Below are 13957 nucleotides of genomic sequence, written 5' to 3' on the forward strand. Positions count from 1 at the left end.
CCTTGTGCCTCCAAGAAAGGAGACTTTCTCGATGCCTTTCTATCATCATCACACAGATCAAAGTTAATACTCTCATGATCTAGTACTCAAAGTGCATTAAAAGATTCTTGATGGCACCAACCATATACTTTATAGCTTTGTAAAACCCAGGTAGAGCCTGTGGCTAGTCACATGTCTTATTTTTGGCATGACCAGGCTTTTCTTGCTTTCTTCCTTGGGCTGGTATAGGCTGTGTGTATGTGAGTTTATGATATAATATTATTATTGATCATGTGCATGTTTCTTTAATAAAAGTGTTAGCTATACACAGTCCCCATGGCTTTCCTCTCTCTTGTCTCTCTGTCTCTCTGTCTGTCTCTGTCTCTGTCTCTGTCTCTCTCTCTCTCTCTCTCTCTCTCTCTCTCTCTCTCTCTCTCAGTATATGCTGGTATATGAGTGAGTTCAATTAGTCATACACATGTATGCAGGCCAGGGTTGATATCAGGGTCTTCCTTTGTCACTCTCTGAGAGCCATCTTTCAGTAAACGTGGAGCTCACAGGCTCAGTACCCAGCTAACCAGCGAGCCCTGGAGTTTCTCCTGTCTCCCCCATGCTAGGATTTCAGGCAAAAGCCCCATGCCCGGCTTTGTGCCTGGAGCTGGGGCTCTGACTCAGGTTAGTTGCAGCAAGCCCTTTGCTGCCTGATCCACCATCTCCTCAGCCTCCTTTTTACTTTTCAAATGGCATCTGGTGGTTGACAGTTCTGAATTGTATGACGATCTAAATTATTAAAACTTTCTCTTTGGGGCTTTGAAAGATACAACGGATCGTTTTGGCTCCCTCAAGGTTGTGGGCACATCCTCATACTTTTTTTTTTTTTTTTAAACTGAAGCTTTATTCTGTAACAGTATTTTATGTTTACATCTGATGGCCATCTGACATTTATTTTGAAAGGTAGTAACTTCTTACTTTGGGCCTAACATTTGGTACTTTGGAAGATGTTTTTTTTTTCTTTTTTTTTTATTATAAATTTTAAGATTCTTTAGTTGTAGGATGTAATAGTCTATGCCATTTAGGTCAAGTTATTTAATCATTTTGTTGAATACTTTCATACTATTGACCTTATTTTGTCTTCAGTTGTTGAGAATTAAAATATCAAGCTTGAATGTAAATTATTCCATTTCTCCTCTTAGTTATATTGGTTTTGCTTTACATTCATAAACTTATATTATTTGGCATATACATATTTAGTATATTAATATCTTCACAATAATGGGCGGGTCCTTTTCTATCCTTATAAAACATCTCACTTGTCATCTTTCAGGGCTTGGGTCATAGCCCGTCTCTCTAATGCTGTGTCCTGCTCTGATTTTAGTCAGTTTGTGTCTTTGTGCTCAGCTGAGCCTCACACACAGCAGATGGTGTTTCTGGTTTTTAGATCCAGCCTGATTTGTTCTTTGTCTTTTAGTTAAATTGGTTTTTGCCATTTATATTTAATGTAATCACTACTATTATTGATCTCCAACCACCATCTCTCTACCTTATTTTTCCTACTTATTCCATTCTTGTTATTTAGTACTTTCTTCCTGGCACCTTTCATACAAAATATTCCAATAAGATCAGTCATGTTAGGGTAGTATGGTTAGAAGCCCTTTCATCAAGCAACCAACATACTTTTTATTGCATGGTTCTCTTCTGTCCCTGTTTAATTATACGATCATTTGGTAGTTGCTTTAGAAATTATAATATGTGCCCTCCATCCCCTGGTCTGCTTTACGGTGGCATATCTTATTGCTTCCTAAACAGGTTGTGCCTTCCAGCAGTTTTAACTCCTGTCTTCCATCTGCCTTGTACCCTATTGTTAGAATGTTACTCCAGTTCATGCTGGAGATGTGACCTTATTGCATTAGTACACATGACCTTTATCTCCAAACATGTACCCAGTTGTTTCTGTTTCTACCCCTCTCCTTCACACCTCCACCTGGACTCCTTTTCCTTCGACCTGGAGACCTTCCATGGTGCATCCGTGGTATGTGAGAAATTCCTTCTGTTTGTATCTGCCTGGGAGTATTTCTGTCCTGTTTCTTTTTATTACAATATCTGTACAGATTTAAGGGGGATATTAAAAAGTCAAAAAAAAAAAAAAAAAAAAAAAAAAACCAAACCAAACCAAAAAACAAATGCTGGCTGGGATGCTGAGAAAGGGAATACTTCACACTGTTGGGAGGAGGGTTATTCGTGCATCCGAAACGGAAACCACCATGGAGAGGCCATTAAAAACTAAAAATAGCATAAATGTGTGATCAGGCAGGCCCTCTGCTGTGTGCACATCCACAGGAACAAAATCCTCTCATCAGAGAGACACCTGCACCCCCCACCCCTATTGAAGTACCAGGCTCAACGCAAGTCTGCTGACGGATGAGTGGATAAGGGAAATGTGCCCTGTGCACAGAGAAGAGCATATGCATGGAAGTGCATCAGCCTCTTTTCTGAAAGTGAAATCCTGATGGGGAGGGAGGAGGAGAGGTGCAAACAGTGGAGATCCCAGTACTTGAGAGGACTGAGAGGATCAAGAGCTTGAGGCTAGCCTGGGGTACACAGTGAGACCTATCACAACGAGGAAAGAGAATGGATACACAGATAGACAGCAGACAGACACGCGCGTGTGCACACATACACACACACACAGAGAGAGAGAGAGAGCACAGGGGTATCATTTGCAGCAGCCTGGGTGGAATTAGAGGCTGTTGAGGAGCATGAGTGGAGGTGGCTGCATCTCATTGGCCTCATGCCTTCCTGCCTGACTCCTTTGCTCCTTTGGCAGGTTTTCCGTCCTGCCTCCTCCTGTGCTTCCTGGAGGGATTGCATCACAGAACAAAGAGGCTACTTTCAGGAATGTAGCAGCTGCCTAGCCAGGTGATAGGGGCACCCAGCACCCCAGAATGCCATTGTATGTTTTTTCAAATTATGAGCTGTAAGTTGCTCCCATTGCTCCAGTACAAGGTACACATAAAGCAAGTCTCTGAGACTTATTGCTCTTCTCAGTCCAGCAAACCTTGTACATTTATTCCAGAGTCTGTATATTTGTTGAAGGGGTTTGTATGCATCCATTTGACCAAGTTACTAAAGCATGGATCAATCAATCTTTCAAGTGCTTGACTGTAATTCTTAATTGCTTGATTGTAACTTTAAGTTTTCTAAACCCTCTTTTTTAATGATGGTTCTTAAACATGTTAACCTCCCTTTCAGCCCACCAGCCACCAGAGGCAGTGGAAGAGAAAGGATACGTGAGCAGTGGACCTGTTTAGACAGGTTCTTTGGAGCAACTCCCATCTGTGATGTCTGGAAATTGGCAGTTCACAGGTCAGCAGCGGCATCTTGATCCACTCGCAAACACTTCACGGATACACCAGCAGTCAAGTTTGGTAGAGTAGGCGCAGCAAACACGAATCAGCAGTGGTGGCACTACCTAGCAGAGACAGCTAGGCCTCAGCCTCAGCTTGCGAACTCCAGGAAGAGTTCTTGGCGGTGCCTCTCTCAGGGAAGTGAAGACATTGCACAGCTAGCTCTATAAGCAAGCCTAGCTCAGCTTCCATCGCTATCTGTCGAGTCCCATTTATACACTCCAAACTCCACAGGTTTTGCCTCAACACATGTCTTCTCTCAGCTAGAATCACCCTGCCAATCATCCTGAGTCTTCTGAAGCAATAAGAAACTGCAGTGCATTACCAGAAGTTTCTTGGTGCATTTCTTTCTAGGAGTCCCAAGAAATAGAGCTCAACTTCACAATGTAAGGCAGACTGATATGTGTATCATTAACAAAAAATCCTTCATCATGTGTCCCTTTATGTGTTTGCTTTAGCAGAACATCCTCTCTCCTGTGTCTGTTTCAGCAAAATGTTCTTTTACAAGTCTGCTTTAGTCTTTCACCTGTGTCCACTCTAGCTAAACATCCTTCACATGTTTTCCCCCAGCATCCAACAGACTTTCCAAAAATACCCTTAAGTTTACACTTCATTTGATCTCTGTGTTGGTTAAAGACGTATGCAGAGTATAGGATTATTAAGCTCTCTATTACTCCTGGTGTTGAGAACTTTACAAATTGCAAATGTATTAAAAATTTATTTCATGCAGCTGGAAAGATGGTTTAGCAGTTAAGAGCACTGGCTGCTCTTACAGAGGTCCTAGGTTGGTTTCCCAGCACCCACATGGGGGCACACAAGAATCTGTAACTTCCATTCCAGGGTATCTGACATCCTTGTCTGGCCTTTGCAGGCACTGTATAAACATGGTGCACAAACATAATACAGGCAAAACAACCATACACATAGGATAAAATGTTTTTTAAAATGACAACAAATCCCCAGTCTTTTTCTGCACTTCCTAAGCATTATTTTGCATGAATAACTTGTCACCTCCCACAGTCTATAGAGTAGTGAGCTACATTGACTCACACTGGCTGTGCTGAGATGAACGAAACAAAGGCTTTTATTTTGGAATGTATCTTTTATCATGTTTGTTGACATGGCATTTATAATATTTTACACAATGTAAAAATAATCTTATTGTGATTTCTTGCACTAAATCTTACCAGTTTTGAATTCCAGGTAATACGGTCTCAAGAAGTAACTCAAGAAATAAACAAGAGCAATAAATTTCACTTTTCTTTTTTTGGGAAAATTTTCTCTGGAGGTTATTTCTAAGAAAGTTTGGGAAATTAGCCTATAAAGCCGTTCATGGTTGGGATGTTTGAGGAATAGTAAGAAGCTATACATGTTGGTCTTTGTCAGTGTAACACAACCTAGAGTCACTTAGGAAAAGGAAACCTCAGTTGAGAATTTGCTTCCATCAGATTGGCCTGTATGCAAGTCTGATGTGGGAGGGGCCAGCATACTGTGGGTGGTGCCCTCCCTGGGCAGGTGGTTTGTGTAATAAAGCAGGCTGAGGAGGCTATGAAAAGCAAGCCAGCATGCAACACCCCTCCATGGCCTCTGCATCAGTTCATGTCTCTAGACTTCTCCTTGAACTCCTGCCCTAGCTTTTCTTTATGAAAGACTGTAAACTGTAAGATTGAATAAATCCTTTTCTCCCCAAGTTGCTTTTGGTCAGTGTTTTAGTGCAGCCACAGAAAAGCACTAAAACAGAGACTATCCGTTTGCTTTTACATTTACTTGCAAGTTGGTAGTGTCTGGATTTCTTCTTTTTATAAGTATATACACACTTTAATATTTTTTAGATGCATTTTTGTTTTATGTGATTGGGTGTTTGTCTGCACTTATTTATGCGCATAACATGTGTGCGGTGCCCACTGTGGCCAGAAGAGGGCATTAGATCCCCTGGAACTAGAATTATAGACAGTTGTGAGACATCTGTCGGTGGTTGGAATCAGAGCGAAGTCCTCTGGAAAAGTAATCAATGGTCTTAACTGCTGAGCCATCTCTCCAGCCAAACGGACTTCTTTTGTAGCTGTTGTGTATATTTTTATTACTATCGAGTTGTGCTGGTTATAGACTCATATATTTGAATGCTTGGTCCCCAGTTGGTTGGACTGTTAGAAGGTATTAGGAGGTGTGTCCTTTTTGGAAGAAGTATGTCTCTAGGGGTTGGCTTTGAGGTTTCAAAAGTCTATGTCAGGCTCAGTCTCTCTCTGCCTGAAACCCTAACTAAGATGATCACCACTGGAGAACTGTGACAGGGAGGCAAGTGACCAGACATGACAGTGGAACAGAAGCTGAGCTCATAGCTGATTTACAAGTTTCAGGCAGAGAGAGACTGAGCCTGACATATGAAGAAACACCCTGACCACACCAGCTCTTATAAAGCAATTGGGGCTAGCTTACAGTTCAGAGTTTACACCATTATTGTCATGGTGGGAAGCATGGCAGTGTGCGGGCAGACATGGGGCTGGAGAAGTAGCCAAGAGTTCTACTTCTGGATCTGAAGGCAACAGGAAAAGAGAGAGAGCCACCTGGCCTGGCTTGAGCATTTAAAGCCCCAAAGCCCATCCCTTGGGTCACACTTCCTTCTACCTCCAGGGCCACATCTCCTAATGCCACTCCCTCAGCATCAAATATATGAGTCTCTAGGGGCTATATTCAAACCACCACAGTGATGACATGGGCTGAGACTGAAGTGCAGCAGGCCCTTAACCTTTCTTTTCTTTTCTTTTTTGGATTTTTGGATTTGTTTTATTCAAGACAGGGTTTCTCTGTGTAGCCCTGGCTGTCCTGGAACTCACTCTGTAGACCAGGCTGGCCTCGAACTCAGAAATCCACCTGCCTCTGCCTCCCAGAGTGCTGGGATTACAGGCGTGTTCCACCACTGCTCCACTGCCCTTAACCTTTCTTAATTAGACTCCCAATATTTTGTCTCACTTCCTGGTGTTTTTTTTTTCCAAATTATATATATATAATGTGTGTGTGTGTGTGTGTGTGTGTGTGTCTGTGTCTGTGTGAGGGTATTGCTCTCTGGAACTGGAGTTCCAGGTATTTGTGATGCTGGAATTGAACTTTGGTCTGTGAGAGCACTTACCCTCTAAAGCTCAGGGCCATGTCTCCGGCTCCTGCTGGTGGTGGGTTTTGGTTTTGTTCTTCACTTTTATGATTTTGTTAGTTGTGTTCAAACATTTCTCTATTTTGCTTTGTTTTCACAGATTTGTCCCATTTTTCTAACATAACTTGAATGTGCAGCTCTCTCTCTCACTCGCTCTTGCTCTCTCTCAAGCAGGCTGTAGAGCACAGACTGTTTTAGATTTGGGTCTGAAGTGTATTGTCACCATCAGGTCTGTAGAGCACAGGACCCTGAGTGAGACCAGCTTCCCCCCCACCTCCTCCCCCTTCCCTCCTTCAACCACCCCCATTCCCCCCTGACCCCTCCCACCACACCCACACCCCTGCTCAACCGCTGCCATGCTGCAGTAGCTGCTGGGACCAAACTTTGCAGAGCACCGGGCGCTGAGCTGCCCTTTGCGGTTGCTTCTCTCTGCCCACCTGTGCCTGTGCACACAGCACCCACTCTTGCTTTGTGCACCCCAGTGACTCTTCCAGGTTACCCCACTGCGATGGCTAATCTTGGTTGTCATCTTGACTATACCCAGAAGTGGGCACACCTGTGAGAGATAACTCTGCTTGGTTTGAGGTGGGTAAATCCACTTCTAGTCTGGACCTTTGAAGTAAGAAGACACACCTCTGATTCTTGAGGCTGAAAGACACACGCCTTTAATCCAGATTTTTTTGTTTGTTTGTTTGTTTGTTGTTTTTTAGAGACAGGGTTTCTCTATATAGCCCTGGCTGTCCTGGAACTCACTCTGTAGACCAGGCTGGCCTCGAACTCAGACATCCTCCTGCCTCTGCCTCCCAACTGCTGGGATTAAAGGCGTTCGCCACCAATGCCTGGCAAGACACATGCCTTTAATCCAGATCTTGAGGCTGGAAGACACACGCCCTTAATCTGGGCCACATCTTCTGTTGGAAGCCTATATGGAAAAAAGGTTTTGTTCTTTGCCTAGTTGCCCTCACCTTGCTAGCACATCCATTCCTTCACTGACATCAGAACCCTCAGGATTCCAGTATAGACAAGCCAGCTGAGACTGTATATCCAGCCTCATGGGACTGAGCAACTACTAGATTTTTGGATTTTCTATTCACAACTAACCATTGTTGGATTAGTTGGACTGTAGCCTGTAACCATTCCAATAAATTCCATATATATATATTATATATATGTATATATGTATGTAGGTGTATATGTGTGTGTATATATCTATATAGGATAGATAGATAGATAGATAGATAGATAGATAGATCGAGATTCATCCATAAGTGCCATGGCTCTAGAGAACCCTGACTAACACACTCATACTTAGCCACGGGCCTAAGCAGCTGGGCCTCACTGAGCAGGCCTGAGGAAGACCTGGGAGCTGCTGTGTGTGTGACCGCTGCCCTTTGGGGCTGAGTGAAGCATGTACTCCTCACAGACACTGCAAGGACTTTACTTTTCTGACAGTTACAGTGTGCTGTGTGCTTTCTTGTGGCCTCACCTCGGCCTGGCTGAACTTGGCTTTCTGTGAGGTTGTTTGTGTCTGATGAAAGGCCAGCACCACCCCACAGTAAGCGCTAGCTGGCTTCCCAGTGGCAGGAGCTGTCTTCTCTCCTCACAAGGCATCATGGGAAAGATCCTCATTGCAGTTTCTCGATCTCTGGATTCTCCTGCTTAGACCCTGGTGGCGTCTCCTCCTCCTTCAGCCAGCTTGGATACTACTGTCTTGGGGTTTATTGCTGTGCAGAGACACCATGACCATAGCAGAGGTCTTATAAACAAAGGCGTTTAATTGGGGCTGACTTGCAGATCCAGAGGTTTAGCCTATTGTCGTCATGGCGGGAAGCATGGTGGCATGCAGGCAGACATGGTGCCGGAGAGGTCGCCAAAGAGTTCTATATCTGGATTGGCGGGCAGCAGGGAAGAGAGTGACACCAGGCCTGGCTTGAGCTCCTGAAACCTCAAAGCCCACCCTCAGTGACACATTTCTTTCAACAAGACCACACCCACTCCAGCAAGGCCACACCCCCAATAAAGCCACACCCTGTGAGCCTATGGGGGCCATTTCATCCAAACCATCTTCAGGCTTCCTGCTAGATGGTGATTACATCACTCACCCTGAGCATGGAGATCACAGGGGATGAGATGTTGGCAGCCCCTCCTCTCCAGATGAAGACACAAAGCGCAGACAGAAGGCCCAGCTTGCTGCTCTAGCTCTGGTCGTGAGTGACTGAGCTAGCCTCCCATAAGGTGCCGATGCTAATGTACACTGAATATAGTACCCCTGGGTCTCAGCTCTGTCCCCTTCCCCACTCTCTCCTCTGGTACCCCTGACTCTCCAAAAAGTGGTTCCCTAATGTGCCCTTCCAACGTTGTTACAGCTAGTGCTAACAAGTGCTGACGTTAATTGAGAATCTGCCGTGTGCCTGAGGCTGCAAGTGGCTCCCGAGCTTGCACAACAGCATTACTAGGCTGGTGCCACCCTCAGGACCACAACAGAGTCGGAAAGCCTGCCAGAGTGACTAGATGCTTTCATCAGACATGCCACGTAACATTTCACTCATCCTGAGGGGCAAGTCCACCTGTCGTCCCAGGGAAGGTCCTTGATCGCTGTCCTACTCTGGCACAGCACCTGAGCCTCCCCTACATTTCTTCATCACCCTAGAGGCACTTGCTTTGGGTCTGTTTTCTCCCACACCTGTGGCTCAATGACTTTAGGCCCAGGCCTGGGGCACAGCCGATAGCAATGCATCAGGAGGTAAGGCTGTCATGGAGGGGCTTTGGCCCATGTAGATGAGAGCATGCGGAAGTCCACTCTTGCTCCATAGAAGCCAAAAGTTCCCACTTTGCTACTAGAGAAGACGGCACATGAGGGTAAGCGCTCAGCAAAGCTGGGGACCAAGACTGAAATTTCTGTATCTTTTGGTCAATGTTAGTTAGACAGTCGGCTGCACATTCCAAGCTAGGTCAGGGTTCTCTTAGGCTCCAGCCCTAGGGTGGCAAGTCAGGAGCAGCAGACAGCCACTCTAGCCCCACAGTGTTCCCCAACTCAAGCTCATATGTAACTAGAGATCTCAGATACCTTACTAGTGACACCATGTGCCTGTAAGTGGCTTCCTGCAACGCCCCAGGCTGGCTGGCTGGCCTATACTTCAGGAAGCAAGCTCTGGTCCCCAACTTTCATCTCATAAGGAGAGCCACCCTGCAAAGTGACTGCTCCTTGCCCTTCATCTATGCATACACCAGAGATGTAAGAGCTGGAGGGAGGGCCTCCACAGGTGGGACTGGTGGCTTGTTCAGCTGGGCTGCAATGTGAGGCAGCTTTGTGGACAGGCCAAGTCACCAGACCTTATTGCCGTGGACACTAAGAGTCCTCTCTGTGTCTGCCATTGGTGGGAACGAGGCAGCTGGTTGATGCTGGCTAAGATGCTGGAGCGCCTGCATCCATCTGAATCACTTTACACACACTGGAGCCCCCCAGACCTTCCAGCTTCCCAACAGAAGTGGGAAGTGCTTGTCTTGTAGGCTCAGTACCATGGTTATACCTGCAACAAGGAACCTGCTCTGGGCTTTATCTCGGATAGTCCAGGATGAGGGAAGGGGGGGTTCACTGGAAAGTCTCACTATAAACCTTCAGCCAGCTGATAATGTCTGCCAAGAAGAACCTAGCAACGGGCAGGACCATATTGGCTGGGGGAGGCATGCAGGATGGGACAGAAAAATTACGGATTACTTGGCTGCGGGGAATGCAGGAGGGCCACAGGGGCTGTGGCCTGCATGAAGACGATTAAGCCTTCATAAAGGACAGGAGTCAGCTGGCGAAGTCATAGCTCTTGCTGTCCATCAGATGGCCCCATGTATCTAGAGCCTCTGCGGGATCAACAAAGCGCCTGTCACTCATGTGCCAGGATGGCTTCTTGGAGACCCTTAGCCTGGACAGAGGAACAGTGGCTGATGGCTGTGGTCCTGGCAGTGGTGCTTTCTTTTAAGAGCTGCAACAAAAGGCACACTTCTGTTGGGACACAGAAGACTGTGATCTGTGCCCCGCCCCCTCAGCTGGCTGGATTCCCTAGGCTGTTGGAGCCAGTGGGCAGAGACTTTGAGAAGTCTGAAATCACGCACAGTCAGTCCCCTCTATAAGCGAGGCCACTCCAGTGAGACAGGGCTCCTGGGAGTTCAGACTGCCCTCTCAGAGCTGGGCTCATGCAGTGAATGGAGAGCTAGTGAGAACAGTAGTCTCATTTCATTTTCCCACAGGAAGAGAGGGTGCTGATATCACGGAGCAGGGACAGCAGATGAGAGGAGTCCCTGGGGGCTGGAGTAGGGCACTGTGGTGCAAGCTTGCCTAGCACGCATGGAGCCCTGGATTCCATCTCCTGCCCTGAATAAGGGCAATAAAACTACTGAGAAAATGCTGGGGGTGGAAATGTGGAGCTTTGAAGACCTGAGCAGCAGGAGACAGAGAATTAATGATCCAGGAGATGAGGCTGAGCTGTTGCTTAGAAGGCAAGAGGAAAGGGCAGCTAAGAGGTGTGAAGCCCAGAGACCCCACATCTGGATGCTGGAATCTCACGGGAAGACAGAAAAATCCGCCGAGAAACAGTATCTGAGCACACAGTGACCTACATTTGCCAGAATTAAAGTCACTTTAAAGATTAAGACATTGAAAAGAAGAGAAAAGCAAACGCCCACCATCTGGACCCACAATGAGATGTAACACTTTCCAACGGAAGGAAACTTCCGAAGATTCCTAGGAGGGAAGCTCCAATCAGCAGGGATGGTCCACCCAGGGCAGGCAAGGCTTCCTGGTCTTGCAGCTCTCCACCCTGCTCTTCCGGATGGCCACAGGAATACAAAGGGACAGAAGAGAAGCTGGTGGGTACCATGTGGCAAGGCTAAGCTACATGGAACTGCCCCCAGTATGACCCAGCAGGTGTGATATCCGAGACCTTGGCCAAGTGTCACACATGTCAGGGAAACTCCCATCAGAGCAATCAAGTTCGCGGAGCACACCAGCTCAGCTCCTGGTAGGTTGCCGAGAAGGACGCCTGCTCTCCTTCCTTCAGCTCTGAGCATCCTCAAAGCCACCCTGGGTCATACCGTACAAGTCCGATCTGTGTGGATCTGAAGCTCCTTTTACTGCTTGGAACATTAACTGTCTCCCACTTCATGATGATCTAATGAAAGGCTCTGAAGATGAGGCATTGTGAGACTTCCAGTTTTGACACGGTGGAGGTGCTGGGTTTGTGTCTTCTGCTAAATGAGGCAGGAATCCAGGATCTCATCTGGAGGAGAGACAGCAAAGGAAAAGGACAGCAGGAGATCCCCAGTGATTATGTCCTGGGCAGCATGCTGAGGAAACTTGTAATATCCAGAAATGCAAAAGATAAATAATAGAGAGGGAAAAAACAGCCTCTCGTTTCTGGCTAGGGGACTAGGAAATGGGCTGCCCGGAAGAATAGAAAACCTGCAGACAATTATTAATAATTGCTGGCCAGACAGTACAGAAAACTGTGATTTCAGTCCGTAGGCAGAGAGAACCCAGCCCCCACCCTTGCCTGGTTCTGAGGAAGTACTGGGATGTTTGAGAAGCCAGAGTATGTTGCTGGAAGCCACTAGGAAAGCCTAGGTTTCCACGTCACTGTGCCCTCGCCAACCCTGTCAGAAATGGAAGCAAGCCAAAGCTTCACCACCATTCAGAAGAGGCCATGTGGGGAGCAGAGCAGGCACCCAGCCTTCTCTGTGATATTCATGGAAACCTGTGGGGAGGCTGAGTCTCACGGTCCTCCCCAGGATGCCCTGCTTGGCAGGCTGAGAATGTAGACCTTTATCACCTCTGAGAAGTCACTGCTCCCTTCTCACCACATCTGGGATCAGAGGAGCCCAGGGAAAATCAGTTTTAAATACAACCAGAGTTTCATAGCACAGCCCCCAAATGTGCAACAAGCCACAAAGACCGCCTGGAACTGAAAACCCAGGAAACCTCAACTTAAATAAAACAACAGTCAATAGAAGCCTGTGGTGGGTGGAAGTCAAGGTCAAAATCGCCTTAAGAGGTCCCCTGCAGAACTGAGGTACCTCTCAGCTGGGCGTGTGAAAGGCCCTGCGCTCCATTGCCAGCACCCCTTAACCAAACAATTAACAAACCCATGCAGGATCCTTCTTCAATGAACAGTTCAGAATGTTCTTGAAATAAAATAGAAAACCTTGGCAAAGAAAAAGAAATACAGCAATCAGTGAACGCTTAAGTATTTTGCAGCATGTATCTATGGGGCGGGGTTGGGAGCACACATCCAGCACAAAGGACACCAGGAATTTGCAGCAAGCAGTCTTGTCTCTTTCTACCATGTGGGTCCTCAGGCTTGACAGCAGTGCTTTAAAGTGCTGAGCCAGCTCACCAGTCCAAATAGACACATTAGAACTGAAAAGCACAGTATTGGAAATTTTACAGCTCAAATAGCTAAATAGCTCAATAGCTAAATGAAGAAAACTTATGCCCAGTCTGAACACCGAGAGAGGGAAACATAAGCCTAACCCTCGGGATTTGTGGATCTCTAAGTAGACTGTCTTTTGGGAGAGTGGGTAGGCAAAAGAAGCCAAAGGGTTTCTCAGACTCCACCAAGACTTCAAAGACTCTAGCCAGCTTGAGCATGGTAAACACGGCTCTAACAAACTCTGCCCTTCTCCCATATTTCCTCTGTTTTGCTAGAAAAAAATAAAAACCTGTTAGATCGTATTCCTAAAGCTACCCACCAACATCTGGCCACTTCCTTCTCCCGAGGCTGGCTACCAAGGTCAAGCTATCAAAATATAGAAGTCCAGCAATCAAAAGCCCTTTTGGCTCACCTAGTTATCACCCCCAATTAAAGCCAAACCCCTCATCCTTCCACTGTTTCCCATCTTACCTTTATAAACCGCCATTTTCCTACGGATCACATCTGTCTCCTAGTCCCCTGTCTTCTGAGACACACATCCCTTGCCCCCTCCCTTGTTCTCTTCACCTTCTCCCGCATCCTCTGTCTTCTGTCTTTGCTTCTTACTCTCTGCCATTTGTCCCTTTGGGACCTCCTGGGTAGCACACTCCATGGATGGGAGCTCCAGTGGGTGGAAGAAGCCACCTGCCACACTGTAGGTGGAAGGTTCTAGCTTCCCTCGCCGAAGCTGGTGCCCAGCAGGGTGTCCTTTGGAGTTTCTTGTGAATGACATAGAGGGATTGCAAAAAGAATGGCACACAGAGGATTGTGTTTATTCTCTTGCAATTCTGAGGATTGACCCAGGGTTTCAAACATGCTAGGCAACTACTCTGGCCCTGAGCCCTAACCCAGCCCCTCAGCTTTTTTAATCTTTTCGCTTTCTGTTTTGAAAAAGGGTCTCACTGAATCACTTAGATTGGACCTGACACTTGTCTTGTCAGTCAGGTAGATGATGATAATTTATCAAA

The sequence above is a fragment of the Apodemus sylvaticus genome, chromosome 2 (assembly GCF_947179515.1).
Source record: "Apodemus sylvaticus chromosome 2, mApoSyl1.1, whole genome shotgun sequence".
NCBI lineage: Eukaryota > Metazoa > Chordata > Mammalia > Rodentia > Muridae > Apodemus > Apodemus sylvaticus.